The sequence below is a fragment of the Aquarana catesbeiana genome, linkage group LG08, assembly GCF_042186555.1.
Source record: "Aquarana catesbeiana isolate 2022-GZ linkage group LG08, ASM4218655v1, whole genome shotgun sequence".
NCBI classification, from domain to species: Eukaryota; Metazoa; Chordata; class Amphibia; order Anura; family Ranidae; genus Aquarana; species Aquarana catesbeiana.
This window is the reverse complement of record NC_133331.1, coordinates 126,842,253-126,868,871: the sequence shown is the minus strand read 5'-3', so window position 1 is coordinate 126,868,871 and position 26,619 is coordinate 126,842,253. Positions and strand designations below refer to the sequence as shown.

The following is a 26,619-nucleotide window of genomic DNA, read 5'->3' as shown; positions in this document are numbered from 1 at the left end:
GGTCGCCGAGCTACGACTCATTATTTATGTATATTTATGTTTTCACATAACGTTTGGTATTTGGGTGCAGCTCTTTGATAACTCATTACGCTTCAGTGCACAAACACACTTTTGTTTTTAAAAAAATGAATAAACAATAGCTGATAATTTTAAGCACTCCTTTAATGATTTGTCTCATCCTTGTAAACTGATACATTCTGCAGCAGAGCTTGTGCTTTTGAAAAACAACAGACATACTGGCTGGATCACCAGATGAACATTAAGGAAAGAAATCCTAAAAAAAAGAAAATGAATGCAGCCTTCACATTGGTATTGTAACATGCAAATGTTTTCTTTTGAGTTTAATACCGCTTTAAAAATTCAAATATAAAAAAAAGGGGACCAAAAGAAAAGATCTGCATATTTGGCAATGGTGCCAAAAGAACAAAACAATCAGAAATAGAATTCATGAAGGATAAGTACATGAATTGTTTGCTTGAAAAAAAAACAGTACTTTCTTAAATCTGCATTGGGGTCTTACATTTTGGACTTCAGTATTTTTATACATTATGAACTTTAGTGAAAAATCTTAGATTTTTTTAAGTTGCATCCCAGGCTCAATCAAAAATGTATTTATTTCTTCCTGTATTTAACACTTGGCTTTGGTAGAGGATCCCCGGAGAAGTAAATGGAGGCTGCCATATCCGATGTTTCCACATACTCTGTGTTGAAGAACATTTAGTAAGGTGCTAGGCATAAGGTATCTCAGCTGTGTGATTCCATGATATTCAGTTTTGTCTGGAGGAAAGCACAATGAAAATAAAAACCCCACATAATTATATAGCTAAAGCAGGAAATCACCAAAAAAAAAAAAAAAAGTATTTTTTGGTTAATAGAAAAGGAGTTGGTAATGACTACTTTTATTATCACATTTTCAAGGTAAGAAACAATATCCACACACTGGAAGACTGCTCATCCAAGACCTTCATAATTATAAAGATAATTACATTACATTAAGACACAAGGCTGACATGTTTCATACAAAACTATGTTTAATTACAGAACAATGTTAAAAGGGAACAGGCTGACTATATACTGTACGTGTAGCCAGTGCCCATTTAAACCACAAGTAGCCCAATTTTTAAGGGGAACTTTTAGGTTTTTTTTTAAATATTAGAATATTAATACAGTGGAACCTCGGATTACGAGCATAATCCGTTTCAGGAGTATGCTCGTAATGCAAAGTACTCGAATATCAAAGCGATTTTTCCCATTGAAGTCAATGGAAATGAAAATAATTTGTTCTGCATTGACTTCAATGGGATGTAATACCGCATGCGGCCAGAGGCGGGGGGCGCCGGAGAGCCTCGGAAACGGCCGAAAAGGCCGAATACACTTCGGCTGACCACGGCAAACCTCGGAAAGACTTCCTACCCCAGATTTGCCGAGGTCAGTCGTGCTGTACTCGGGTCTTTCCATGCATTTCCGAACGTGAAGTTCGGCTCTGCTTGGCTCCGGCGCCCCCTCACCTCAGGCCAAAAGCGGTACTGCACACTGCTTTGGCCTGAATCGTGCTCATTTTGCGAGACAACACTCGCAAACCGAGGTTACGACTTTTAAAAATACAGTGCTCGTATTGCGAAACGCTTGTTAACCATGTTACTCGCAATCCGAGGTTCCACTGTATAATATAAATATTATAAAATAATCTTATCAATGTCTGGTAATGTATCAATAAGGCTGCCCATAGCTATATTGCTTGTTTTTTTTTTCGAAAAAAACAAGCAAAGAAACAGATTCTTCATCCACCCAAGCAAGGTGGAAGGAGGAATCCTCTCCACTGTACTATTTGATTCTGACAGTGGGACTCCTCTGCTGTCAGAATACACAGATCAGTGTTTGGCTGTAGCCATTGATTAAATGAAAAATTTCCAACAGTCCTGTTCAAAAGAAGTTGATTGTTAGATTGACTTCTGCCAAGCCGGACCAGCTATTGATGAATCGAAATTTGGTTGGTCCCACAGTCCATCTATGGCCAGCTTACCTTGGTATCTGTGGAAAAATTGTACTTGTGTACATGGAGATAGTCATTCGTAATTACTCATTATCTGATGCCTTTGCATATTCCTTTGGTAGTCCACCAGTCTGGGTTTGTCTGATTGAAAACAATAGACATTGCAGTCTCTCATGATTGATGCTCAGAAACCATGTGATCTAGGCTCCCTAAGATTCAAGGCACAAGAGGAAACATTTATTTTTTAATTGCAAGAAAGAGGCATGGTTTGGCTCAAAACATAAAAAGAAATTTGATAAGTCATATGAACTGTGAATTTTAAACTTAAAGACAATCAGTCATGTTTGGGTACAAGTAATAATCTATTATTAATTTTTTAATTGGTTTAAAGCTACAGCCCTAACTCTTATTACTTGATGTTTTACTATTTTTGGTATTTTTTTGGCACAACTAGGATGTCTGATTTTTCATGAGACTATTGCCAGCGGCTAGAGCCCCTACCAATAATCATCGTGTGTTCTCCCGGCAGGGATGACATTTCAGGCCAAACAGCCCCCGCCCCCCCATCAGGAGAACACAATAGCTCCATGGTTGCAAGAAAGAAAATTGCACCATCTATTGCTGGCTTTATGCTTGGATCACACTACTGCGATGCAACTTTGATGCGATTTACAGTGCAATTATATAGAGTGTCTGTGCATAGTCTATGGAGCCAAGTCGCACTGTAAATCGCACCAAAGTAGTGCAGGAACCTTTTCCAAAATAGCACAGTTCTGAGTCGCATTGATTAGAACGGACACCATTGAAAACAATAAAAATTTCCCTTTTCATGTGATTCTGTGTGGGCAACTGTGTGGCAAATGAGGTTTAATGTAGACAAATATAAAGTTATGCACTTGGGGGCTAAGAATATGTATTCCTCCTACATATTAGGGGGGAACAGCTGGGGGAATCAATGGTGGAGAAGGATCTGGGTGTTGATCATAAGCTTAATAATAGCATGCAATGCCAAGCTGCGGTTTTCAAAGCGAGCAAAGTCCTTTCTTGTATTAAGAGAAGTATGGACTCCAGAGAGATAGAGATATAATTTTACCCCTGTACAAATCATTAGTAAGACCTCTTCTGGAATATGCAGTTCAGTTTTGGGCACCAGTTCTCAAAAAGGATATCGGGGAACTGGAGAAAGTGCAGAGAAGGGCAACCAAACTAATAAGAGGCAGGGAGAAGCTCAGCTATGAGGAAAGATTAGAGGAACTGAATTTATTTTTTCTTGAGAAGAGGAGATAAAGGGGGGATCTGATCAATACATAAGTGGTCTATATAGCATACTTGGTGTTGGCTTATTCACATTAAGGTCATCACAGAGGACAATGGGGCACTCTTTATGTCTGGAGGAAAAGGGATTTAATCTACAAATACGGAAAGGTTTCTTCACAGTAAGAGCTATGAAAATGTGGAATAGATTCCCTCCAGAGGTGGTTCTGGCCAGCTCAGTAAATTGATTTAAAAAAGGCCTGGATTATTTCCTAAATGTACATAATATAACTAGTGGGGTGTGTAATAATAACACTTATAGGTAAAGTTGATCCAGGGAATATCCGATTGCCTCTTGGGGGATCAGGAAGGAATTTTTTGCTCTGCTGGAGCAAATTAGATCATGCTTTGACCTCTGCCGGGTTAGCCCGGCCCATATCAAAATTTTTGAAAAAATCTTATGCAGTTTGTTAGATTTTTGTTAGATCAAGTTAGATCAACTGTTGTTTGCCTTAGATCTCACCCAGAAGAAGCAATATTAACAGTTATTTGCTGGGGGGGCTAACCCGTCATCAGCCCCTCCTTATCAAAAAATTGACCAAAAAGTTAGCTATTTTGGAAGCTATTTGTTAGATCCGGTAAGATCAAGTGGTTTTAACGTTAGATCTCACATAGTTAGAAACTTATTAAGTGATTAATGAGGGGGGGTAGCCCCCCCTTATCAAATTTTCTGGCCAAAAATCATTCAGGCTAATAGATATTCGTTAGATCCGGTAAGATCAAGTTGTTTTAACTTTAGATCTCACATAATTTCAGAGATATTCCACATAAAAATAGAGATATTAGGTGGTACATAAGGATGGGTTGGCCCCACCTTATCAAATTTTCTGGCCAAAAATCATTCAGGCTAATAGATATTCGTTAGATCCGGTAAGATCAAGTGGTTTAAACATAAGATCGCACATAATTTCAGAGATATTCCACATAAAAATAGAGATATTAGGTGGTATATAAGGACAGGCTGTCCACCCCACATGCAATTTTCTGGCCAAAAATCATCTAGGCTAATAGATTTTCCTTAGATCCGGTAAGATCAAGTGGTTTTAACGTTAGAGATATTAGGTGGTGGTACATAAGGATGAGAATAGATCTCACATAATCAAATTTTCTGGCCAAAAAATCACCCCGGCTAATTGATATTAATTAGATCAGGTAAGATCAAGTGATTTTAATGTTTGATTATCCATAGTTAAAGGGATATTATGGATATTTGGTAGCGATGCATGGATATCCATACTAGTGACTATATCGGAGCCGATAATGAGCATTTTCACATGTACCAGTGAGGAGTGCCATTGAACATACTGAGATTTGCTGAAATTATGTGGGACATTAATCGACAGGTGTGTCCAAGCCCAGTGAGGCCTGAAGCACAGTGCCAGAAACCAGAGGGAAACTTCGGAGGGTTCTGGCGAAGGAGCGCCCATCTACAGTAGCTGGCTCAAAACCAATGACATGAAGAGACAGCAGCGAAAGTCCAAACCCTTGCAGAGGGCCCCCCGTTGTTGCCTCCAAGCAACCCAGTGTCCCGTTTTCCTTTGACACATGCTGCCTGGTGTCGGAGAGTCAATGCACACCAGACTCCCAGAACGTAGCACAGACTTAAGTCCAATCAGAATCTCCGCAGAGAGGAGTGTGGATACAAACCACCGAACAGGCCAGGGCCACCACTTCCTCCATGCTCTCTGACAAGCTGGCGGGACCTTCTCCTGTTGTTCCCATCCAAGTAAAAGGAGTCTACACCAAGGCCCTTCTGGATACTGGAGCTTAAGTGACCCTTCTCTACAGAGACTTCTATGACAGGCACCTCAAACACCTGCCTTTGCAGAAGTTGGAAGAGCTGCAGATATGGGGCATTGTGACTTACAACTTCCCCTATGATGGCTATCTATCAAGCTGACCTGCGATCCCTCCATGGCTGGGAAAGCCAAGACTTTTGACACTCAGGCAGTGGTCTGTCCTCGCCCACCAGGAGCCAGTAAGAGTTTTCTCATCATAGGGACCAATACTGATCTTGTCAGAAGGCTGTTGACACCTCTTGTTCTGGAGCACTTCAACTACAAGTGTGCACCCCATGCTGAGACAAGCCTACCAGCACCTGGTACAAAAACAGAAGGCTCCAGCTGAAGGAGTGGGAAAGATCTGGCGCTTAGACCAGTGTGAGAAGGTGTTACAGCCTGGTAAAGTGGCCTAATTACGTGTATCTGTCAAGCTAAATTGTAAGCAACCAGGCCCTTTCATTGCCCTTGAATCGGACGGACAGAGAGGAGACATGGAAGTAGAGATGATTCCTGAGGTGGTTTCAACCAAAGGGTTGCAAAGAAGTCACGGGAAGATATTGGTTAGTGTCCACAACATAACAGCCTCGCCAGTGAAGATGCCGGCTCAGATGTTGCTGGGACAAGTGAATCTGGCCAACCCAGTCCCGCCATCTGATTTGGTGGGGGGAGCAAAGGCTGGGATCTCTATGGAGGAGTTCTATCCGAAGAATACTCCCCTTTTGCCTGAATGGAAAGAAAGGGCCAAGACTCAGCTCCTGAGATGGCAGGCTGCATTCTCCAAGAGTGAATTTGATGTGGGGTGTGCAAAAAGTGCCCAATACCAGATCCATCTCTTCTAATGCATAAGCCGTTCAGGGAAAGAGTTTGATGGATTCCTGTAGGGGACTTAGAGGATCTGCGTGAACAACTGGCAGAGTTGAAGAGGGCAGGTATCATCTGAGAGTACCAGAGTCTATATGCTTCCCCAATAGTGGTGGTACGGAAGAAGAATGGGTCACTGAGGCTGGCTATTGACTACTGGACGCTGAACCTAAGGACCATTTCCGACCAATTTACCACCCCAAGGATAGAAGATGCCTTGTAGAGCTTGTCAGGAGTGAAGTGGTTCTGCATGCTGGATTTGAAGAGTGGGTATTACCAAGTCCCCATGCACCCTGAGGATTGGGAGAAGACCATTTTCATTGCCCCGGAGGGGATCTTTGGATTTGATCGTATGCATCAAGGCCTGTCTGGTGCCCCAGCCACCTTCCAAAGGCTAATGGAGAAGACCGTGGGTGACATGAAACTGATCGAGGTGTTGGTGTACTTAGACGACATCATCGTTTTCGGCAAGACCCTGGAAGAGCATGAAGAGCGTCTGCAGAAGGTCCTGAAGAGACTCCATGATGAGGTGGTTGAAGCTGTCTCTGGAAAAGTGCCAGTTTTATCAACCCTCAGTCAACTACCTTGGCCACATTGTGTCTACTGAAGAAGTGGCCACTGACCTCCAGAAGCTGGAAACTGTCACCTCTTGGCCGAGGCCTACCAACGTGACTGAGCTTACATCATTTCTGGGATTCTGCTCTTATTACAGAAGATTTGTCAAGAGATTCGCTAAGACGCTGACCCTGATCTGGCGAAGCCTGTCAGACCAGCTGGAGGGCCCAGAAAACTAAGAGAGTCCATTCAGGAACAAAGGACTCTGAAGTGTGAAGGGGTTTTAGGCAGCTGAAGTGAAGCCTAACAACCGCTCCAGTCATGGCCTATGCAGATCCAACCAAGCCATACGAGCTACACTTTGACGTCAGTCGAGATGGGTTAGGTGGGGTGCTATATCAAGAGCATGACGGCCATCTACGGCCTGTTGCCTACGTGAGTCGGAACTTGGCCCCCCCCCCGAGAAGAACTACCCCATGCACAAACTTGAGTTCCTGGCCTTGAAGTGGGCGGTGGTGGATAAGCTGAGGGATTACCTGTATGGAGCGGAGTTCGTGATCAAGACCGACAACAATCCTCTCACCTACATCCTCACTACCACCAAGTTGGACGCAACGGGTCACAGATAGTTGGCTGCTCTATCAGGGTTTATTTTCAGCCTGAAGTATCGACCGGGGTCGGGAAACAAGACACGGATGCTTTAACAAGAAGGCCCCATTGTTCCAGAGACCCTCCAGAAGAATAGGCCCAGCTGACACCTGAAGGGGTACGAGCCTTATGTCAAGGAGCAGAACATCAACCTGGAGTAGGATCCAGGACCTAAGAGGTTGGAGTGTCAGCCGCTGGTGTCCCCAGATATTACTGAAATGTCACCCAAGTCGGGGATGAAGGTCTGCCAAAGCTGTCAAAGAAAGACCTGCGGAGGTACAAGTTGGAGGACCCTCCTTTTAGCTTAGCATTGAAGGCCTTGGAGAGCCAACGCCCTGACTTGCTCCTCACTGACTCCCTGAAGGAAACCCATCTGCTGCACCGAGAGTGGGATCGGTTTCAGGTGCACAGAGGGGTGATCTACCGAAGGGGCCCCTCTGACAATTCTGAAGAAAAATGGCAGCTATTCCTACAGTACCTGACCGCGAGATTGTGTTTCCAGCGCGATGCTGGTTCTCGGCGACAGGGTACTGTGCATGTCGCGCTGGCTCGCTCATCGGGAAAAGAAAACTTTTTTCTTTTCGCGATGAGTGACAGGCAGTGCTGACAGCTGCCTGGTATGAATCCTGAGGGGGAACGCCGTGCCAAATATTAAATAAAAAACCGGCGTGGGTTCCCCCCAGGGGCATACCAGGCCCTTAGGTCTGGTATGGATTGTAAGGGGAACCCCCTACGCCAAAGAATCGGCATGGGGGTCCCCCCCAAAATCCATACCAGACCCTTATCCGAGCACGCAGCCCGGCCTGCCAGGAAAGGGAGTGGGGACGAGCGAGCGCCCCCCCTCCTGAGCCGTACCAGGCCGCATGCCCTCAACATGGGGGGGTGGGTGCCTTGGGGGAGGGAGGAGCCCTGCGGCCCCCCCACCCCAAAGCACCTTGTCCCCATGTTGATGAGGACAAAGGCCTCTTCCCGACAACCCTGGCCATTGGTTGTTGGGGTCTGCGGGTGGGGGCTTATCGGAATCCGGGAGCCCCCTTTAATAAGGGGGCCCCCAGATCCCAGCCCCCCACCCTATGTGAATGAGTATGGGGTACATGGCACCCCTACCCATTCACCTAGGGAAAAAAGTGTCAATAAAAAAAAACACAGTACACAGATTTTAAGAGTAATTTATTAGGCAGCTCCGGGGTCTTCTTCCGACTTTGGGGGGTCTCCTTCCGACTTCTCCCGGTGTTCGGCCTCTTCTCCCGGGCCCCTCCGCTATCTTCTTCCAGCTCTTTTGCCAGCGGGGGGCCCGGTCTGCTGCCGCTGTCTTGTCTCGTTGCTTCTTCTCCCGGGCCCCTCCGCTATCTTCTTCCAGCTCTTTTGCCAGCGGGGGCCCGGTCTGCTGCCGCTGTCTTGTCGCCGCTGTCTAGCCGCTGTCTCGCCGCTGTCTCGCCGCTGTCTCATCGCTTCTTCTCTTCTTCTCTTCTTCCGATGTTGACACAACGCTCTCTCCGGCTGGAATGCTGTGTGCGAGCTGCGGAGCCATTTATATAGGCGGTGACCCCGCCCCCTTGTGACATCACGGTCCCAGCATGCGCAGGGACTCTGGCGTCACGCCCCTTTATGACGCCAGGGTCCCTGCGCATGCTGGGACCGTGAAGTCACAAGGGGGCGGGGTCACCGCCTATATAAATGGCTCCGCAGCTCGCACACAGCATTCCAGCCGGAGAGAGCGTCGTGTCAACATCGGAAGAAGAGAAGAAGCGACGAGACAGTGGCGAGACAGCGGCTAGACAGCAGCGACAAGACAGCGGCAGCAGACCGGGCCCCCACTGGCAAAGGAGCTGGAAGAAGATAGCGGAGGGGCCCGGGAAAAGAAGCGACCAGACAGCGGCAACAAAACAGCGGCAGCAGACCGGGCCCCCGCTGGCAAAAGAGCTGGAAGAAGATAGCGGAGGGGCCCGGGAGAAGAGGTGGAACACCGGGAGAAGAGGCCGAACACCGGGAGAAGTCGGAAGGAGACCCCCCGAAGTCGGAAGAAGACCCCGGAGCTGCCTAATAAATTACTCTTAAAATCTGTGTACTGTTTTTTTTTTTATTGACACTTTTTTCCTTAGGTGAATGGGTAGGGGTACCATGTACCCCATACTCATTCACATAGGGTGGGGGGCCGGGATCTGGGGGCCCCCTTATTAAAGGGGGCTCCCGGATTCCGATAAGCCCCCCGCCCGCAGACCCCAACAACCAACGGCCAGGGTTGTTGGGAAGAGGCCCTTGTCCTCATCAACATGGGGACAAGGTGCTTTGGGTTGGGGGGGCCGCAAGGCACCCACCCCCCCATGTCGAGGCGCTCGCTCGTCCCCACCCCCTTTCCTGGCCGGCCGGGCTGCGTGCTTGGATAAGGGTCTGGTATGGTTCCCCTTACAATCCATACCAGACCTAAGGGCCTGGTATACCCCTGGGGGGAACCCACGCTGTTTTTTTTTTTATTTAAAATTTGGCGCGGTGTTCCCCCTCAGGATTCATATCAGACAGCTGACAGCACTGCCTGTCGCTCATCACGAAAGGAAAAAAAAGTTTTCCTTTCCCGATGAGTGAGCCATCTCGGCGCTGGCTCCTGCGACGGGGCTCGCAGGTGTCAAATCTCGCCGAGAAATGGGGAGACAGTATTAACTGCCCTACAAGACAACCATGGCCACCTATGGCCCAAGAGAACTTTTCACCTGGTGAGGGACCGGTTCTACTGGCCCTGCATGCAGGCTGTAGTTGAGGACTATTGCCACTCCTGCATCAGATGTATCCAAAGGAAGACTTTGCCTCACCGAGCTGCCCCAATGGGTCATCTTCAGAGTCAGGGACCCATGGAGCTGGTGTGCATTGACATTCTGTGCTTGGAGCCTGATCTGAGCGGGCAGGCAAATCCTGGTAGTGACTGACCATTTCACTCAGTATGCCCAGGCATTTTCCACGAGGGACCAACAAGCATCCACGGTGGCCAAGATCTTTGCGGAGAAATTCTTTGTGCACTATGGTCTGTCCTAACGCATCCACTCTGATCAAGGGAGAGATTTCGAGAGTAGCCTCATCAAGAGACTTTTAGACCTGTTGGGCATCATGAAGTCTAAAACCACCCTGTATAATCCTCAAGGAGATCCTCAACCAGAGAGATTCAATCAAACCCTCCTGGATATGCTTGGAACTCTAAATTCAGAACAAAAGCAGCACTGGAGCAAGCATATAGTGGCTATTGTGCATGCTTATAACAGCACCGCCAATGATGCCACAGGTTACTCTCCCTATAGTTTGATGTTCGGACTGTAGGTTCGGCTGCCAGTAGACTTGGCCTTCGGCACATCCCTCGACCATACCTCAGCAATTTCCCGCAGAGGGTATGTGGATCGCCTGCAGAGACGTCTGAAAACCACCTATGATAAGGCTCAAGCTGCCTCATATGCCCGAGGACAGAGAAACAAAATAAACTTTGACCTCAGGGTACGAGTGCAGGACCTACAGCCGGATGACAAGGTACTGCTGAGAAACCTGGGTGTCCCTGGAAAGCACAAGTTGGCTGACCACTGGAAGTCGCAACCCTTTGTTGTTTGCCAGCATCTGCCAGGACACCCAGTATATCAAATCCAGCCAGAGGGCAGCACAGGCCTGCTGAAGACTTGGCATCGCAACCATCTGTTGCCTCTATCAGAAGCAGTTAATGTGCCACCACAGCCAGATTTACAGTCCACACCTACGGCCTCTCAAAGATCCCGGCCAGTGACTAGATCTCACTCTGTACCCCTTGCTGAAGATGAAAACACAGAGGATGAAGAGAAAGATTGTCTGTGGCCATCTCAAATGCCAGGGCCCGCCAACCTCCCCTTTTTCTTCTCCTTCCAAGGTGACTGAGGTGACTCTCAGGCCATAGGCTCCTGAGTTTGTACCTCAAAGTCCACCTTTTGAAGAGTTGGAAGACCCTCAGTCTTCCCTGCTGACAACAGACCCCTAAGACTTTCCATCCTTCATTGAGGAAGCTGAAGCTGATATGCAGGAAGAGGAAGAGACCAGTGTGTCTGTAACCCCAGAACCTAAAGAACAGCGAGAGCGAAGGGTTATTCACCCGCCCAAAAGACTAACATATGATACTTTGGGTGAAAGCTCTGAGGAGGTCCTTCTCATTGCAAAAAGGACTCTTGAAGTAACTGACCCTTCCACCGCAGATTTGGTGGTGGACAATCCCAATTCATTGTCAGGGCTGAGCTCAGCCCTTCCTTCTCTGAGCTGGCCGCTCAGCTGTCGGCTAATTGCCAGCTCCTATCTCTCCACAGTTACTCAGCTGTTGATGATATCCTGCTCGCCAGTCCTGCCTACTTAAGCCGTCCAGTCCAGAGGATCTCTGCCTTCGCCTTGGTCAACATCACAGAAACAATCTCCTGCGATCCTGTTCAAGACTTGCTTTGCTGACATCCCTTCTGGCTCCAGATCCTGCTTGGTGTTCCACTACATTGATCCCTGACTTCTGGCTTGGCTGACTATCCGTTACGGTTACTGAACTTTGGCTATGTTTTGACTACATTTGTTCTTTTTACTTTTATTATTAAACAAGTGCGATTTAACTACTTCTGTCTCGGCCTGATTTCTCGGTTTCTGACACTCACCTGCTGGCACATCTAGCTGGGCCATTCCAGTTAAGGTGGCCTGTAGGCAGGACAAGCTCCCCTCCTATGCTAATTGGTGGGATGTTCCTCTGCCAGGGTTTTATGCAGATGAAATTGTATGGTTTCCTGTTTTTTTTTTTTCCGTGTTTATATCAAAAGCATGTAACAGGTCATAGACTCTTTACCTCCTTTGGCGGACCTTTGGTGGGGGGAGTGTGTAGCGCTGGTTACTCTATCACCCACGGTCCCACACCTCCTGCCATTCCCACCAGCGAACGCCGGACTGAATAGACACTGACACAGGCACTCACTGAGGGAGAGCACGCCTGTCAGTCCCTGTGGGGGATTTCTTCCCCTCCCTCTCCTCTTCTTGTGTCCCTATTGGCACGGAGAGGGAGCCAATCAAGCAGCAGCAGAGGACAACGGGACTTGAAGTCTCATCACAATACAGCCCCATTGATTTCTAAAGGGGGTGGAACTACCAAGCCCAGCCTGCTTTGCAAGAATTGGGGTTAGCTAAAGACTTAAGTTTGTTGGTCTGAGGAGAGATTATCATGAGGCAGGGAGGTGAACGGTGTGAGGAGAGACTACAGGCACCCGCTGAAGAACTATCCAAAGACGGTTCCAGAGACCATCCAGAGACAGTTGAAGATGAATGTACCTTCTGTACCACCTAATATCTCTATTTTTATGTGGAATATCTCTGAAATTATGTGAGATCTAAAGTTAAAACCACTTGATCTTACCGGATCTAACGAATATCTATTAGCCTGAATGATTTTTGGTCAGAAAATTGCATGTGGGGGGGCTAACCTGTCCTTATGTACCACCTAATATCTCTATTATTATGTGGAATATCTCCAAAATTATGTGAGCTCTAACCTTAAAACCACTTAATCTTACTGGATCTAACGAATATCTATTAGCCTGAATGATTTTTGGCTAGAAAATGTGATAAGGGGGGCCAACCCATCCTTATGTACCACCTAATATCTCTAACTTTATGTGGAATATCTCTTAAATTATGTGAGATCTAACCTTAAAACCAGTTGATCTTACCGGTTCTAACAAATAACTATTAGCCTGAATGATTTTTGGCCAGAAAATTGCATGGGGGAGCGGCAACCCGTCCTTATGTACCACCTAATATCTCTGTTTTGATCTGGAATATCTCTGAAATTATGTGAGATCTAACATTAAAACCACTTGATCTTACCGGATCTAATGAATATCTATTAGCCTGAATTATTTTGGCCAGAAAATTTGATAAGGGGGGCTAACCCGTGCTTATGTACCACCTAATATCTCTATTTTGGTGTGGAATATCTCTGAAATTATGTGAGATCTAACGTTAAAACCACTTGATCTTACCGGATCTAATGAATATCTATTAGCCTGAATTATTTTTGGTCAGAAAATTGCATGTGGGGGGCTAACCCGTCATTATGTACCACCTAATATCTCTATTTTTATGTGAAATATCTCTGAAATTATGTGAGATCTAACGTAAAAACCACTTGATCTTACCGGTTCTAACAAATATCTATTGACCTGAATGATTTTTGGTCAGAAAATTGCATGTGGGGGGGCCAACACGTCCTTATGTACCACCTAACATCTCTATTTTTATGTGGAATATCTCTGAAATTATGTGAGATCTAACGTAAAAACCACTTGATCTTACCAAATCTAATGAATATCTATTAGTCTGAATGATTTTTGGCCAGAAAATTTGATAAGGGGGGGCCAACCCGTTCTTATATACCACCTAATATCTCTAACTTTATGTGGAATATCTCTGAAATTATGTGAGATCTAACGTTAAAACCACTTGATCTGACTGCATCTAACTAATATCTATTAGCCTGAATGATTTTCGGCCAGAAAATTTGATAAGGGGGGGCCAACTGGTCCTTATGTACCACCTAATATCTCTATTTTTATGTGGAATATCTCTGAAATTATGTGAGATCTAATGTTAAAACCACTTGATCTTACCGGATCTAACAAATAGCTTCCAAAATAGCTAACTGTTTGGTACATTTTTTGATAAAGGGGGGACTGATGATGGGTTAGCGCCCCCAGCAAATAACTGTTAATATTGCTTCTTCTGTGTGAGATCTAACACAAACAACGGTTGATCTAACCTGATTTAACAAAGATCTAACAAACTGCATAAGGTTTTTTAAAGAATTTTGATATGGGGGGGCTAACCCGGCAGAGATCATGACTGCTGAGGCGCAATGGGCTTAGGTCCCACTTAACGTAACACCAAGGGATAAAATCCCCCACCACCCTTGCCCTTCACTCCATTAAATAAGACACTTACAACCATTAGGTTGGAAAGGGCAAGGCCACAGCTTTATTAAATTCCAACACATAACATGTGAACATATTTAACCAGTACCAGTCACAGTCGTACTGTGAGCACTTAACCAAAAGAGGGAAGTGGGGCCTGTCCTTACCATAAGTGCTGGACAGACAGCCTATTTCCAATTTTCCATCAAGGGCATAGCCCATTACAGCAACTTTAACTGCTGGCAAGGTCAAGAAAACCGCAGCAAGCTGTGTCATACCAAACATAGGAAAAAAGGGGTGGGAGGGTGGGCAGCTCTTCCAACGACTCCTCCGAAAGACCCAGAATTCCCTGGGGCACACGATTTCCTGAGGTCAGGCCCATCCCATCCCCATGTCCCAACCAATCGTTCCCCTTGACACACACCTAGCCATGCCCCCATCAGTCAAGGCTCTCTTTCCCTAGGGGGCTCAAGAGGCCTTCATGACTGCTGAGGCGCAATGGGCTTAGGTCCCACTTAACGTAACACCAAGAGATAAAATCCCCCACCACCCTTGCCCTTCACTCCATTAAATAAGACACTTACAACCATTAGGTTGGAAAGGGCAAGGCCACAGCTTTATTAAATTCCAACACATAACATGTGAACATATTTAACCAGTACCAGTCACAGTCATACTGTGAGCACTTAACCAAAAGAGGGAAGTGGTGAACATATTTAACCAGTACCAGTCACAGTCGTACTGTGAGCACTTAACCAAAAGAGGGAAGTGGGGCCTGTCCTTACCATAAGTGCTGGACAGACAGCCTATTTCCAATTTTCCATCAAGGGCATAGCCCATTACAGCAACTTTAACTGCTGGCAAGGTCAAGAAAACCGCCAAACGCCCGTCAGTTAATAACTGACGAGCGCCCCACCGCAGCCAGCACCTGTTCCACACCTCCCTGCAGGCCAAGGTTGAATATATCCAACCCAATGTAATTAAAGTGATCACCATCCGGTCTCAACAGATCATCATTATTACCCTCCAGGTCCTTGTGACTGATGATGAACCCCCCTATTTCCCAAACAAACTTGGCGACCTGAGCGTTCACTTTCTGACGGAAGCTGGGGGGGGGGCCGGGAAATTCCCTTTCCCACAGCAGGTGAGGCACAATTTCCGACCAGATGGGCACCAAATTAGTGTAAGCTGCATAGCCTTGAGCAATGTCCCGCTTGATGGCAGAGATCAAGTCACAGAACGTGTATAACCCAGATAATTCCCCCCAGCGTGAAGAATCAAGATGATGGGGCCAGACACATGGGACCGAATGCGTAAACCCTCTGGAAGGACCAGAGGCCAGCATAAACTGTGAAGCCCAAGCCAGCAGAGTCGGTCGAGATCATAGGTAAAACCCCAATTCTTCCCATAGCTCCGAACCTCTGCCCGATGCGCGGCCCGGTAAATGAAGGAATCTCCCACAATCCAAAAGAACAGGGTCTCAAATGGGGGAACAAACGGACGGTAACAGGGAAATGATACCGGAGAGAATAGGGAGGGAAACCGGATGCCAGGAATCAGGGGAATAAGCTGCACACCTCCAACCCCGCAGGACCCGACGGGTTGGAAATGCTTTGTGATGTCCTCCCACCCAAGGAGCTGAAACCAAAAAGGACAAAGAAGGAATGGCCAACGAAACCGTGGCAACCTGAAGAACCTTTTGTAGTAAATAAACAAGGTAAGAAATAAAGCCACACGTATTACCTTTTTTGTGAAGACGAGATGGAAAAACTGACCGCCCAATGCCTGGACCTAGTTGTCCCACACGCGGCAGTACAACGCCCACGTCTGAAGGGAAGGCGACACCCAGAGGACTGGCAAACCTCGAAAACGAGGTTCCACAAGTAGGCCGGACAGGGGAGGCCCTCCGGGGCAGCTGACGGGGCGAGGGTGCGGAAATGATGGAGCTGTGAACGAGAGGGAGCATCAACAATATCATTAGCAGTTCCAGGGACATGCCTAGCTCTAAAGCAACGTTAAACTGCAGGCACTTTAAAACCAAAAATGCAGCAACGACATGACCAGAGGGGATCTGGCAGACTGTTGAATGACCACCTGCACCACGCTCATGTTATCCAGAAAAATCCACCTATCGATTGCGCAATCGCTCGCCCCACAGCTCAGTGGTGACAATAATCGGAAAGCGCTCCAGCCGTGTGAGGTTGCGCAAAAAATCCATGCGGGCCCATGAGGCCGGCCAACATTCAGCAGACCACTCCCCTTGGAAAAAACACAGAAACCACAGAAGCCTGCCGCATCAGTGTATAGCTCCAGCTGTGAGTTCATTACCTCCTCCAGCAACCAACATGACTGGCCGTTGTAGGACTGGAGGAAGGACAGCCACATCCCCAAGTCATGGGCTTGGTGATATAATGGTGGGGGGCAGCCACCCCCTTTGTGGCCCATGCCAGATGTCTACAAAAAGCCTGTCCCATGCGGGTGACACGGCAGGTAAAGACCAATTGACCCAGCAAAGACTGAAGTTGTTTCAACTGCAGAAATTTTTTTTTTTCTCTTCCCCTATTGCCAACCGAACCAGGGAGAGTAGCCTGGCCAGCTGAAAACCATCTCCACGGTGTCAATTACAATACCCAAGAAGGCCAGAACTGTCACAGGGCCCTCGGTCTTGTCGGCTGACAGTGGGATGGCACTCACAGCTGTCAGCTGGGCCCGCGAAGAGGAAGTTATCCAAATAGTGCAACATGGACTGCAAACCAGCCGCCTGGACAACTACCCGATCAAGAAAACTACTGGAGAGTTCAAAGACATACCAAGAAATGGCACAGCCCAAGGGAAGGCACATGTCAAAAAGTAACTTCCCTAAAAGTAGCATCCCAGCAGATGAAAGCATTGCGGGTGGCCGGGAGGAGGCGGAAGGCGGACGCAATGTCCGCCTTGGCCAGAAAAGGGCGAAGGCCAAGCCATCCTGATCAAGTGGAGCGCCTTGTAAAATGAGGCGTAGTGGACCCTGGTCTCCTCCTTGTCGAGACCGAGGAGCCAGAAGGATAGGACAAGTGGTGGATAAGGCGAAATTTTTTTTTTTTTTTTTAATTAGGTGCCATGGTCGGCACACCTGAAGGAGTAAATGTGGGGGGGGGGTCCAAAAACCACGGTCTAAACCATCCCTCAAGGCCAAGGCCCCTCTATGAAGGGGGGGGGAGTACCGGTCTAACCAGGGAAGCATCTCTGAGATGATTACTGGGGTCTTCTGGTTTAGAAATGTCAAGCTTGGCCCCCGGCCGGGAAAGAGCATAAGCAATAACCACAGGCTACCATCCTGGCAATCCAAGCAGAACTCCCCGTCCCCGTACGCCTTGTAGGCACCCCAAATGTGAGATCAAGATAACAAAAATTATGTACCAACTCTGGAAAACGCTCGCAAAGCACTCCGGCGTAAGCATGGAACCTTGGCAGCCAGTTCCTGAATGTCCGAGGAAGCTGCTTCGATTTTTCGCACCACCACGTCAACCCGACTGGATTTTTCGATCGTTTCACGGTCGGGGAGGGACTGAGGCGAGGAAATCCATAAATTCGCATCACCAGATTTTATCCTTGATGTCTTCCGACAGGTGTGTGCCGCTAGGCTAAACCGCCCACAAAGCGTCACCCGCGAAAGAGGCTGGACTACATGTCGAAACCCAACACACCCATGCGAGACTGGACTGATATTACAACCGTGACAATGCGTTAATCCGGTGGACCCGATACGGCAGCGTCACCGGACCTACCTACCAAATCAAAATCATACTCACTGAGTCGCAGATGTGCAGTTAAAGAAGAAGGGCGACCAACAGCAAGTCCAGGAGGAAAACCCGGTACAGGATCGTCTGTGAAGGATAGTGGAAGGAGGTCCAGGGGTGGCGGTCTGGCCACCGAACCTGAGGAGCCCGGGGGGTCCGAGGACAGCAACCGAGCAGCATCCGGAGCAACCAGGTGTAGGACTCATGGCAGATGCAGCCCACATCCCGGGCGTGGCGTGCGCATCTCCCACCCTGCCAGGCGCAGGGAGATGTTGCCGAGCCGCAGGCAGGGGCAAGGCCACAGCAGCAGGCATCACATGGGCATCTCCCGCCCTGCTGGGCGCAGGGAGATGGTGCAGGGCAGCAAACCACCAGGGCAAGGCTGTGTCAGTGGACGTCTGGACGGAATCTCCCGCCCAGCCGGGCGCAGGGAGCTGATAGTAGGCAGAGGTCAGTGATGAGGGGAGGGGAGCAGGTGACCGCAGGCCATCCCCCGCCCAGGTGGGCGCAGGGGGATGTAATAAGGCAGGGAGTGGGGTGAGAGGCCTGAGCAGCGCAGCCATCCCCCACCCGGCCGGGTGCAGGGGGATGCGGGATGGTAGGGGGCAGCGGCAGAGGGTGAGTGGCATGTGCCGCCCCCGCCATCCCCCACCCAGCTGGGTTCAGGGGGATACAGGAAGGCAGGGGTCAGTGGCAGGGGGTGAGCAGCCTGTGCAGCCCTGCCATCCCCCACCCAGCCGGGTGCAGGGGGATGCGGGACGGTAGGGGGTGAGCGGCATGTGCTGCCCTGCTATCCCCCACCCAGCTGGGTGCAGGGGGATGCGGGACAGTAGGGGGCAGTGGCAGGGGGTGAGTGGCATTAGCCGCCCTGCCATCCCCCACCCAGCTGGGTGCAGGGGGATGCGGTAATGCAGGGGTTAATTGCAGGGGATGAGTGATAGGTGCACCATCATCCCCCACCCAGCTGGGTGCAGGGGGATGTGGATGCACAATGGCCACGACAGAGGCAGTATGGACTGTGCCGAAATTTGAATCTCCCGCCCCACTGGGCACAGGGAGAGATGCTGGCTGTGACACACCAGCTTTGAGAGACAGCATGGAGGAAGGAGCAGGAGGAGGGGCTGCACGTGCGGAAACTCCGGGCTGGCGTGCCCGGCGTCTGGCACTGCGGGACTCCCCCCGAGTGCACACCCCACCCCGCCGGTCACCGGCGGGGCGGGGGGACCATGGACAACGGTAGCTGACACCCGCGATCGGAGGCGGGAAGCGCCGCGGCTCCCGCTTGCGCCACAGAGCGGGCGCCCGCAGGGGGGTAGGTGGCTGGAGAAGCCCGTACCGACCGCCGGACTCTGGCGAGACCAGACCCGGCCCGCGGTGTGCACTGATGGCGGGGGACCCGCCGGGGAGGACTCTGGCGACGGATGGCAGCATGAGCGGACGGAGAGGGGGAGGGGCGGGACCAGTGGCCTCAGGGGCTCCGGAGGGACGTGGAGGCAGTGTATGAAGGCCTGGAAGGGGGGGAGGTACGTCTCCTGAGCCTGGAGGCGGGGGGGGCCCAGGCGACAGCGGAGAAGGGGGGGACATCTCAGGGGTGAGGAGGGAGAATACCCAGTCAGCCTGTCCCTGGAGAGCTAGCTCGTGGACCCCGGCCAACAGGAGGTCATTGTCCATGATAGAGGGTGCAGGGTCCACAGCAGCTCTCAGCTCTTCCAACGACTCCTCCGAAAGACCCAGAATTCCCTGGGGCACACAATTTCCTGAGTTCAGGCCCATCCCATCCCCATGTCCCAACCAATCGTTCCCCTTGACACACACCTAGCCATGCCCCCATCAGTCAAGGCTCTCTTTCCCTAGGGGGCTCAAGAGGCCTTCATGCTTTGCTGTTTTTTTTGCCTTCCTCTGGATCAACTGCAGGTAAAGGATTGTGTATATAGGATTGTATGATATACATATATATTTTTTCCCTTTTATAGCTTGAACTAGATGAACTTGTGTCTTTTTTCAACCTGACTAACTGTGTAACTATTTACCTATATTTACTTGTCAAATCAGAAGTGTTTAAGTTATTTAGAATTTTGATCCATGTGTGGCTAGGCCTAAGACCACCATAGAGGCTATCCTAGCTGTTATCTGAGGTTAGTGCTGAAAAAAAAAAACATTCATAACTAAGGTGATATCAGAATTACATACGTATGTCCTGACTGCCTGCAGTGTTACTGATCACTAGACCACAGCCCCTAACAAAATAATTTTTACAATGGAAGAAGTGGCCACAATGCATCACAAACACGTTGATAGTGTTACATACATAATGCTTTAACTAGTTGTAAATATTTCCTCTGTCAAGATGTAAGCCCTATTTCCTTTCATTAGGGAACCTTAATATTGGGAGACTTCTGTTATAAACCTCCAAAGGGGTTCATATCCCACCTCTCCATAGAATTTAGAAACATCTCTTTTCCGAATTCAGAACACATGGACATTTCATTTTTTGTAAGGTAAAATCCCAAAACACTTCCTGCAAAAATATTAGGCCCTAACCCTTTCATTGCCCTGTGCTGAAACCACAGTATTGAATAAGTTATGTCAAGCCACACACTGGTTTGCTACATGCATGTTTTTTCACACTGATGTCATATGATTAAAGCGTAACTTCACTTTTGTTGATCTATGTACGTTGCAAGGATTATAACAACCTTTGTTGCAGATTCCTACCTTTTGTTATACTGAAGTAATACATGTGTGTTTGCCTGTGCCTCTGTACTGAGTGGGTCTAATGGGAGTGGTTTTATAATTAACTGTCAGGTGTGCAGCTGCACGGCACTAATGAGGAAATCTGCTGGACCTGCATCCCTTTAGCAATGGCGACCCTAGGGGGGGCCAGAGGGGGCCCTGACCCCCCCAACATTATGCTGGGCCCCACCATGTGCCCCCCCCCCCAAAAAAAAAAAAATTTATTTTTTTTTTAATTTTTTTTTTTTTTTTTACAAAAAGGCAATTTCTTTTTGTTTGTATTCATATTGGATGTGCCGCATCTTACTCGGGCCACCGCTGGGGTAACACAGTCTCTAATGAGAGGAAGAACGTCCCCAGTCAGCTCCTGCGGGTGATTCCTCCCCCCTCCCTCTGCTCGCTGACACTGCATAATGCAAGCGCTCACACAACCACGGCCGCCCGATCTGCTCCTTCCCCTGCATCCTCATTGGCAGGGAGAAGAGCGAATTGCAGGAAGGACTCCACCAGGACTCTCAGTTACTGAAAAAACAGACTGATTTCTCCCGTCCTTAGGACAGGAGAACGAGCCTGTAAATTCCAAGAAATGCCAGACCAGCGCTGTCAATAGCAGGGGCAGGACAGCAAGAGGAGGCTGGGGAACCCCACAGTGACAGAACACCAGGGCCCGGTGGCAAGACAACCTTTGCAACCCTGATAGTTCTCCCACTGCTTTGGACCCTTATATTTTCTTGGTATGCTGGTGACATATATCTCTTGTTCTCTGTCACCCTGGGGGGGCCCCAGTAGGAAGGGAGCTCACTGCAGAACATGTGAAAGGGCCGTTGTGGGATCGTAGTAAAGGGGTAAAGGGCCCCAGGATAGATAAAATATATATATATATTTGCATTTTATATTGCCCCCCTATTTTTGTCCCTGTCCCCCCATGTGCCCTCCCTAAATATGAAAGCTGGAGGCGCCACTGCCCTTTAGACGGCTCCTATTAAAAGTATCTCTCCAAAAATGACATTTTTGTTGCAGGGGATGCCTGAAATCTCACTTGTATCTTAGGCCCCTTTCACACTACCGCTACTGCAAAGTCGCATGATTTTGATACGATTTGTACGCGATTTTTGCTGAGATTTTGGGGAATGCCTATGTAACTCGCATCAAAGTCAGACCAAAGTAGTGCAGGTACTACTTTGAAGTCGGCACGACTTGAAGCCGCACTAATCTGAATGGTTGTCATTGGAAATCATGGGGAATTACTTTTCATGCGATTTTGCAGTCCCAAGTCGCAGGACAAGTCGTACAAGTGTGAAAGGGGCCTAAGGCAGACTTCTGGGAAAATTGGTGAGCCAATTACACAAGCAGGAAATTATGTTTCTGGGAAGTGGTCAGTACACACTCTGTGTACAGAACAACTCCATGTAGCCAGCCATATTGCAAAGCATTCTCAGAAAATTACAGTGGCTGCAAATTGAAAAGGAAAGGTAATTTTCAGTAACATTCAAACACAATATGATTGGTGTCGCAATTATAAGTTACCTTTAAGTGTTGCCCTTTAAGCATGCACTTTCTCAGAGGTACAATCTATATACAGAATCCTATAAAATTAAGTACAATAAATCAAATGTAAAGTGTTGCAGGTAACATCATGTAAAATTGTATACACCTTGGTTAAAGAGGTGGAAGCTTCCCCCTAGGTAATTCTTGGATGATTACAACATAAACACTACCAAAAGGCACAATAGCGTTCTTTCATTTGGTAATTAAGTGGGATGATAATAATTTAGCTAGCTAACAATTTCCATGACAAAATCTTGGTGGGAATCTTTGGCAACAGTTTTAATTTCACTTTGCAATCTGGCAGAAATGTCCTTTCAGAATACCTGCTAAATTCTAACTTGTACCCAGCAGTAAATATAGTCAGTTCTGCCAGTAGAAATGATGGGTCCCCCGTACAGCTTGCCTGACAGCACCCCCTTGGAAGTTGCTGGGAGCCACAGCCCATGGGATCATTTAAAAAGTCACTTTTCTGCCCCTAAGCCCCTTGCTGAACTGGTGGTGCCTGGGCGTGGTACAGGAGAGCTGGCTCTTCCCTCCCTTCACAGCACTGAATAGAGTCATCAAAATTTCCATTCCTGATCTAACAGGACGCTCCCTATTATTTACGTCAAAGGGCAACTATTTGATTTACAGCATAACTAGAGAGTTGAAAAAAAGTGGAGCACCCATCTGACTAATGCAGAGTGGAAATTACACACAAGAAGCCCAAACATCTAAGGAATCACTGGCTTCCAGTTTGGGGATTCAGATATAAACTGGTAAGTGGTTCTTTGGATCATTCTATCCAATTGCTAAGGGCACCTCTGCTTGTAGTTAGCCAGTTAAAACTGCTGCAAGGTCTGGCTTGTAAAAAGCAGTTCACCCATCCTCGGTAGCAGACATTCAAATTACATTTCAAATACCTGTTATTCTCTCAGACAAATAATCCAGCCTTAAAGCACAACTTTATCTGTAACAACTTGTTAACAATGATGCAAAAAACATACATCCCACATAAATAATTATGCTATCAAAATTAGGATGTGTTGTAAATTTCCTCCAGCATTGCTCCTGTTTCTTCTTGCTGGAGGCCTCCATTTTGTTGAAGCCCAGAGCAGTTACTTTCTTACTGAGACAGGAGAGAAAACAAAAGGAAAAGCGCCTCTGAGTGCAAGTATTTATTAAAGCGGGGGTCCACCTATCTATCGTTTTTTTTTTTTTTTGGAGTTCATTCACAAACTTTTCTTCTCAGCATTACATACTCACATATTGTGTGTAATATGTCCGCCTGTGTCAGATTTAGTCGGAAAGAATAACTTATATTATTCACTGCAGGCGGTTTCCATCTTCATTGTGGGCATTTGAAGCCCACAAGCATTTATTTCCTGGATGTGGTGAATGCTGTGCTCCCAGCATTCACCGCCCGTTCCCGCACATGCTCAGTGGCATCCTGGGAAGCCTGAGACTAGCTCCCAGGAGTCTGGGAGAGGCTAGAAACACGCCTACTCCCATGGGAGGAGAACCAGGAAGTGCAAAGAAGAATAGAAAAATAAAAGGTAATTACGGCGATTTACATTTTTTTAAACGGCATGTCAGCATCTAGGCAAGGAAGAGAATACATACAGATATTGTTCAAAATTTGGGTGGAACCCCGCTTTAAGTACAAAAACATGTAATCCACACTTACATGGAAGTAAGGGGTAACAGGCTCCAGGGAAGAGAAGGCTCCTGGCTCAGTCCACAGCGTCGCTGAGTAGCCTATACAGTCGGAGTCTCCAGCTGGGATGGCCGCGATCTCCTGCAAGGAAGCCGGCTGGTTGTTTCGCTTGCTGGACTAGATGGAAGTGAACAGTAATCCTTTTGCCAAACATTTGGTGTTTTATGGCAGGTATATAGACAATATTATCACCAGTTGGGACGGTCCTTCGTCTTCGATTGACGATTTTGTCCTACACTGCAATACAAATGACTTGGGGCTTTCCTTTACATCTGTATGCAACAAGTAAAGTTTATCCTTTCTAAATCTTGAACTCTTTCATGAAAACAACTGTATTCTTGCTCGTAATTACACCAAACCCACTGTGGGGAATTCATATTTACACTTTGATAGTTGTCATCATCCCCAGTGGGTTACCAACATACCTAAAGGACAGTTCTGCGGATTAAGACAAAATTGCACTAGAGACTGCGATTACATTTCTCAAAGTGCACACCTCAAAAATAAATTTCTAGAAAAGGGATATCCTAAAAAACTAGTGGATCAGGCCTATACCACTTTTCTCCCAGGTAAAAGACCAAAAACCAATAAACCATCTGAAAATGTAGCTGCACGTTTTACTACTAGGTATCATGGAAAATATAAGAAAATGGAGCATATTCTCAACAAACACCGGAATATTTTAAAACAAGACCCTCTTTTGAACAACATCCTTAGTGCCCCTACACTAAAAAACCAAATAGCGCCAAGTAAACTAAAAAGCACTAAAAAAGATAACCCTTTATGTTTAATCCCTCTCACAGGGATGTACAGATGCAATAAACCTTTATGTAAAACCTGCGCTTTTGTGAGACACGGACAACATAGTTTTCAGCACAAGGACAAGACCACCTAGATAAATTTTACAACTGTTCTACTGACTCTGTCGTTTATTGTCTGACATGTCCTTGTAAGATTTTATATGTTGGTCGCACCATCCCCCCACTAAGATAACGTTTTGGCAAACATTGTTGCTTTGTGGAGGTTGGTTGCAATCAACACGGTGTGCCTCACCACTTTTTTGAGCACCACAATCAATCCACCGCAGGTCTACAGGTGTGGGTTATAGAATCCCTAACTCGGTGCATAATCCCTATATATTTTATCCATATAATTTGACATTTTTTAAGGAACAACCAATTATTATTGTTATTATTATTCATTTTATTTCTAGTGTATATATATATATATATATATATATATATATATATATATATATATATATATATATATATATATATATACACATACACAAAATATATTTTTCCTCTTCATTATTATAATTATTATTAATTTTCCTTTCTTTTTTTTTGTTCCTTTATAGCAACTAGCATCATTGCTCTCCCTAATTGAGTCGTAATTGTTTACTAATAATTTATGGGTAATAATTCAGAATATATACTGTATCTGGTTTTATCATTTTTTAATTACTTTTTATGAATGAATTTCTGATTATCCTTGCATATTTTTGCATATGATTCCTTGCATATTTTTGCATATGATTCCTTGCATATATTGATACGCTGACACTGTTTTAGTTCTAAGTTTTAACTATTAATAAACATACGTCTTTAGCCATTTTTTAAATTATGTTTTCATATTAATTTTGATATATACAATTTATATAAGAATTTCAATATGATATGATATACTTATTATAAATTCTTTTTATTAATAATTTCTATCCATGATAATTTTCCACATAATTTTCCTATGTAGCAGCTTGTCAGCCCGCCAGTTATCCCTATTATCCAATTGGCCAGCTGTTGTGTTGTTTTTCCCTAAATGCAGAGCCTTTAAAATTTCCCTCTCTCCCTCTCGCTATACACTTGACAAAGGAGCACGCATCCTCACTGTGAGTCTCGCGCATGCTCTGAAATGCGCTGTGGTTTCCCCCACACTCCGGTGACGTCACACGCCAGCGCGCGGCCCTTCAGAGCAGAACACTTCCATCTAGTCCAGCGAGCAAAACAACCAGCTGGCTTCCTTGCAGGAGATCACAGCCATCCCAGCTGGAGACTCTGACTGTATAGGCCACTCAGCGACGCTGTGGACTGAGCCAGGAGCCTTCTCTTCCCCGGAGCCTGTTATCCCTTACTTCCATGTAAGTGTGGATTACATGTTTTTGTACTTAATAAATACTTGCACTCAGAGGCGCTTTTCCTTTTGTTTTCTCTCCTGTCTCATTTATCAGAGCTGACTTCGCTCACATGAAAAGCTGTGCCCTCAGTGCTGGTTATACTACAGAAATGTTATAGACATCAAACCCGCAAAGACTGCCTTGTCATGGACAATTTTTAAATCTGCATCCATGGACATTTTTATCTCAAATATATGTTATCATCACCATTATTCTTGCTAACTTTTTATTTCCATGTCCTGAGCGCTAGCATATGTATATACTTTCTTACTGAGAACGTCCCCTCTCCTTAGTCTCAAAAACTATATTTCACATTCTGTAAATAAAATGTGTGCATTTCCAGCCCTGATTGTATGTCTTAGATCATTTAGAGGGAAGGCTGTAGTAGCTAACAGTGATGAAGTTCATAGTGCTGCTTTTGCTTAGGGAGAAAGTAGGGAAAATCAGGGAGATAATATGAGACACTACTATCCTTGTAAGTTTAACTATTTTATGTCACCTTGGCAGCAGAGTATGTCCTGTCACCTCTCCTGCTTTTCTTTTCTCTGTCCTTAATCTGTCCTTCCTTGGCACAGCCAGTGTTATTCCTGATGTTTCCCC

The 26,619-nt window shown here is 46.8% G+C and overlaps 2 long non-coding RNA genes across 3 annotated transcripts in view; one reads left to right on the top strand and one right to left on the bottom strand.

The window, feature by feature from the left end:
- The window catches only part of LOC141105297 (uncharacterized), a 77,250-nt gene that overhangs the window by 24,655 nt on the left and 25,976 nt on the right, over positions 1–26,619 (top strand). The gene's annotated exons all lie outside the window — the stretch shown is intronic.
- On the bottom strand, positions 85–26,619 carry LOC141105296 (uncharacterized). The gene is made up of 3 exons (XR_012235555.1): positions 26,519–26,619; positions 2,024–2,202; positions 85–777 (listed from the first exon to the last, which is right to left on the bottom strand). It is a non-coding gene; the product is annotated as an uncharacterized lncRNA (long non-coding RNA).